Here is a 5846-nt window from a genome sequence, read left to right on the forward strand (position 1 = left end):
GTAAAAATATTATCTACAACTTTCATTTAGACTACGTCGGCTAATTCTCGACCGATCTTAAATTTAACAGTAGGAGGAGATTATGCTGTTAAATGTCCGCATAAAATTCATAACTCTTATTTAGGTCACGTAAGCCAAAAACCGCTCGAATTAAAATTCAAGTTTCGGGTCGTGCATTGCTACGCCAAATCTTAAAAAATTCATAACTTCCTCACAGGAAGTCAAATTTGAGCGTTTTTTTTTATGCTCTTGGTTTAACGTATACTACAACTTTTGCTTAGATCACTAAGACTAAAAAGTCATCTATCCTAAATTCACTATTTACGTCTTCTAGTGCCGTGTCGGTTTTGCCGTAAAACTTCGACGGGCCATAACTTCTTCGTTATAACTCGGATTTCAGCGTTCTTTATATGTACGGAACCCTTGTAACATATACTACAACTTGGTTAAGATTAATCCTTCTAAATAATCTTTCATTAAAAACTCACTTTTGACGCTCATTATCTCTAAATTAACTAGCCCGGATCTGCGAGCGTTACACTGACCATCATCAGATCTGGTTCATAGAGAAATACATATATTTGTTTCTTTCCATCAAATTTTATAGGAGATAGAACAAGATGACTAGGTGAAGGGTGGATCTAATGACACGAATAACTTTTGACAGTCAAGGGTTGAAGTTGGGGAACTCGATGGTGTTTTGATGGATTGTGGATGCCCGATCACGATCAACGATAAAGTAACGACGCTATGACTACTTTTGGCGAGGAAACGAGACAAAAGAGGAATCAACAGTGCGGGTAAGAAAGAGAAGGTTGTGCTTTTATCTCGTGTGGTACTTTAATGGATTGCGGCGACTAATGATGACCATCGAGAGAGAAGTGGCGTTAAAGCTTCTTCCGGCGAGAAGACGAGACAAAGAGGAACCAATTAGATTTTTTCTGGTCATCTACTCTAATAAATGAATTTTTTTTGCCACATGTTAAACTCTCATTCAATTTGGCAAATATTATTTTGTGGTTATTTTGAATTAATTTTTTTTCCACATATCATTTTATGAGTTAATCTATTTTATTAAATTTCGCATAACATTTTAATATAATAATTGTAATAAATGTAGTAATAAATTGATATCAATTTCATTAATAAACTTACCTTTTAATTTCAAAACTTTTAATTAAGGCTCATTAGTTTTTTTTTTCTTATTTGTTTAAATTTTAACGATAAAAAGTATTTCAGTTATAATAATTTATTATTATTATTATTATTTTATAAATTTAAAGTTTTCAAATATTTTAATCTTTATATTTAACTTTTTTTTAATTAATCCATATAATACATGCGTTTCACAACTAGTTAGGTATAAAGCATTAGGCGATAAAGGAAGGATAATAAATGGGCCATATTTAATTAACCTTTTTAAAATAAAATAACGGATACAACAAATAAAAACAAATTTATAAGGGTATATTTGTCTTTTCACATTGATTAGGGATCAAACACGAAACAATAAAAAAAACTTTAGGGATGGTTCAAGTTAAAAAATAAAGTTAAAGACTAAGCAAACAAATTACCTCAAACTAGAGGGACCATTCACATAATTTACTCAGATATTTAATTAAAATTTTGAAATATACTAAAATGATTATTCTCATGAATACTATACAAATATAAATAATTTTAAATTTTAAATGTATAGCATTGCATTCTAAGAAAAAAAAAACACCTCCCCATGGAATAAAAACAAGCCCATGAGAAATGTTGTATTTCATTGCTTATTGTAACGAATCAAGATTCTTTTTTCATTCCGCTTAAATGCTCCATTCCATTACATCTATGATTATTACGTACCAAAAGGCGCCTAGCACTATGCAATTGGATACATTTCCTAAAACTCAATGGTATTAGGCCGGACGGTATGTGTGACCCTCAGTTGGACACCATCCCTTGACTGAGGGAAAAAGGTGAGGGAGCGCATTCCCTCACTATCACACCTATTCCTATTAACTAATTTTTTTTTAATATTTATTAAATTATATACCTATTAAAAATTAAAAAAATATACATATCAAAACTCATGGTTTTTAATTCCCTACAAAGTGTATATACTATTTATAGGAAATATATTTAAAAAAAATTAAAAAAATAGTGACGGAAGCTTCCCACCCATCATTGGGTTTTAGGTGAGGAAAAAGAAAATGGTGAAAAGAGCGGTGTGACCAACAAAAAGTGAGGAAAACTATCCACTCATACCCTCCGGTCTTAGTATTGAGAAAGGAATAAATACAATAATACCAATGGACCATGGGCCAAGCTATACATGCAAAATATACCAATGGATCATAGATTTATAGATGTAGTTTTTAAAAGAACCGATTTTACTATACAAAAAAGGTTTGTTACCTGTTTGACATCTCACTCGTTATACGATGATAACTAAGTTTTATTTTCTAAAAAAATGGGATTAGTTTAAAACGTTATCCATTAATAGGATTCACACGTAAGAAAAAAAAATAATAAACTAAAGAGAAAAAGGTATAGAAAGGATCGCACCATTCGTTGAACCCCGCTTGGTTGATTTGGTTTGCTCTCCATCTTTCTACAATGTGTCATCAAATCTAATACGTTTTTGTTGTAATGTTGTACGTTTATAAAACTATATATACCAGGGACACTCAATTCTATATTGAAGACAAAAACTAAACAAGTAATGTCACTATCTCCAAAACCATCTCATTTAGTCATTTTATTCTCCAAATAACTCTTCTCATCTCTTTTGTCAATCTCTAGACCAGATGTCATCTAAGGAGACACTCTCTACTTTTGGATGGAGGTACAATTATCTACATCTTACGTCTCCTTACTCTTTTCCTATGGGACTTGTGTCTTTTTTATGTTTATATTTACTTATAATTGTTTTTTATTTAAACATACTTACAAGAAAAGCAAAAGCACCAATGATGATATTTCGAGTAGGAAGAATATACTTTGAAAGACAAGAAGAATATCTATATTTTGTCATTTAGGAATTGTAGCAGAGACTCTTCTATCATGCAATCTTTTCCAAACGTCGAGAATATTTTCTCAAATGATTTTATTATGCCTTTATAGATTTCATATGCAATTTTCTGTTACAAGTGAAGATTGATTTGAATAAAAGAAGATATATGTTTTAATTTTATTTTTAATACTAAAATCCCAACATATATGTGAATATGCACAAAGTGTTCAAAAGGACGAAACCTGGCTTTAGAGTTGAGACAAGGCATAAATGGACCGGTTCTGGTTTTAAGCGGCAAAACTGGACCAGGCCTAACTCTTGGCAACTGAGACCGGTTCTTGGAAGAACCGGTCTCAAGCTTAAAGAATCATTCCTTTTGGTGTGGATCTTTGCATGTGAAAGTAAGTAACTTTCTCAATCACATAAATACAACGATCGATCTCTTTTTGGTTTCCTACTGTTGAAACTGTTGTAACAGCATGCATCAAGATGCAAAAGAATCTATGCCATTAGCATCTCTGAAGATGTTCTTGTTCCAGGATTCCTCAAGCCCACCATCAAGGGGTAAATTGCAAAAAGTGCAGGACGCTTTTATCATTTCCAATCAATGCAACATACTTTTCTTATAACCATTTATTGTAACAAACTACCATTAACATTTTTACCCAAATTTATGTAATGTTTTACATAACATGGTACAAAAGTTATAAGTTTATTGCCAAAGGGAACACCCACCCAAACTCTCTAACCTTGGTATGCACTACTATTAGAAATTTTGTTTTTCAATTACAAAAGACTTCCAGTAATCTAGAATTATATGAATGTAGCAGATATGCAACTTCTTTAGAACGGGAATATGCAGATCACAAAAGATAAAAAGCAAGTCTAACGAAGAAGCTAAAACACCAGCACTTCTTTGTTCTTGATCTTTTCTGTGAGCTTTATGGAAAAGGGAATCTGAAAAGGAATTGAAACTAACAAATATATTAATCAGAGCAAATGAAAATGAAAGACTAGAGCATTCAATACCTTTCTTTATTTAAAAGTAGAGCATATATATCTTCTGAACTTTTTTGAAAATGAAGGTTGCGGAATGTCAGAAGCTGAATATATCACCTGCACTTTTTCTTTCTTATATTTTTGGGTTCTTATTTGTATCAAATGGAGATGCTAAGGCAACTCTCTCATTCTTCAATAGCATTCAATACTCATTTTGTAGACATAAAATGATCCTGGAAGGATCAAATAACCTTTTTAAAGTTTGCTGATTTAAACCATCTTTTCAATTTCGAAGATTCAAAAAATATAGATTTACGTGTGAGTTCTTGATAAGAGGCCAGTAGCACTTGATAATAGTAATATTTTATAATTACATTCACCCAAACGACATCCATGTGTTTCCATCAAACACATGTACGTGAACAGATTAAATAAGCTACCTTCATAATCTAAAAACTAATGATAATCTTAATAATTGCCTAAAAGCAAATATTCCTTATCCTTAATCTAATGAAAAGCTACAAAAGTACTAATAATACAGAACATATATAGTCTAGTCAAATATATTACTATTGCTCATAGTCTTGAGCCAACCTTATTTCTTCAGATTGGAGTTTGTTTGCTTAAGACAGGGATTGATAAGGTTTGAGCAGTGGAATGAGGGAGCCGCTTAGGTGGAGGGACATGACCTCATTGGTGGACCCCACGAGCTTGCCACATATGTATACAGCTGGCACAGGAGGTGAGTTACACCCTTGTTTCAGGAGAGCCTTCTCCATGTCCCTTGCTTGAGGGTCGTGGTCTATTTCATGAACTAAAGGGCTCACCCCAAGTTCTTGGAACAGAATTGTTACAGCATAGCACAAGCAACAGGTGCTCTTGGTGAAAATCACAACTCCATTCTCAGATACCAATGATTTTATCTTCTCCATCTTACTTGGATCAAAATCCAATTTAAATTGTGATTGGTTGCAAGTTTCTAATTGTGGACGAGGAAGATGGAGTTTGCCTGAAGTTTGAGGTTTTCGTGCCACTTCTATTTATAAGAAACTAAGCTCCTTCTCTCCAAACAAGAGAATGATGGGGTGCTTTACTTAGATGCTTCAAAACTACTAAGGGTATCTTTGAAAGATGTATACTCTTTTTGTGCATAAAACGGTGGAACAACTTGAACACATATATTCTTTCTTGCAAACAAATTATAACCGTATGGTGCATTGATTAATTGTTTCAAATCATGATTAAGTGGCCATTAACATGTTCGTTGGACGTGGGCAACCTCAAGACCATGGATTACAGTCCTCCACATTCTACGGGCGTGAGTACTGAGCAGTACACAAAAAAGTTGAAAAGGGCTGGTCAATGTTGTTTCAAACAGATTCCTTCCTTCAATCAATTTATACATATATTCCGAGGGTAAAAAGATTGGGAATGAGATTGCTTTAGGTGGGCTATGATTCTTTATATTGCGCCACCAACTTCCTTACGTTCCTTCAAACAAGCGAATCTTGTGATAATGAGTTTATTCAAATGATCCAAGTTCACTGAGTCTAAACTGAATGAACTACTAATAATGCATTTAATATAAATTTTTAAGTCAAGTATATTGTGTATTCATTCATAACAAGGGAATACAGGAAAAAAATATATACAGAGGAAGGAAACTAGAGATCCTATCTTTAAGGCTTAGAAAAGGAAACACAATAAAAGGACTAAAATTACATGAATAAGATAAGGAAATGATCAATAATTAGAACAATCCAAAACTCCCCCTCAAGTTGGAGCATGAATGTTATAAATGCCCAACTTGTCAAGTAGAGATTCGAGTTTTTTAGCTCCCAAAGCT

At 32.8% G+C, this 5846-nt stretch overlaps 1 pseudogene; it reads right to left on the reverse strand.

Annotated features, from left to right (window-relative positions):
* Window positions 1-4323: 4323 nt before the first annotated feature.
* LOC144998755 (glutaredoxin-C13 pseudogene) lies at window positions 4324-5031 on the reverse strand (annotated as a pseudogene).
* Window positions 5032-5846: the final 815 nt, after the last annotated feature.

The sequence above is a fragment of the Lactuca saligna genome, chromosome 5 (assembly GCF_052625555.1).
Source record: "Lactuca saligna cultivar CGN05327 chromosome 5, ASM5262555v1, whole genome shotgun sequence".
Lineage (NCBI taxonomy): Eukaryota > Viridiplantae > Streptophyta > Magnoliopsida > Asterales > Asteraceae > Lactuca > Lactuca saligna.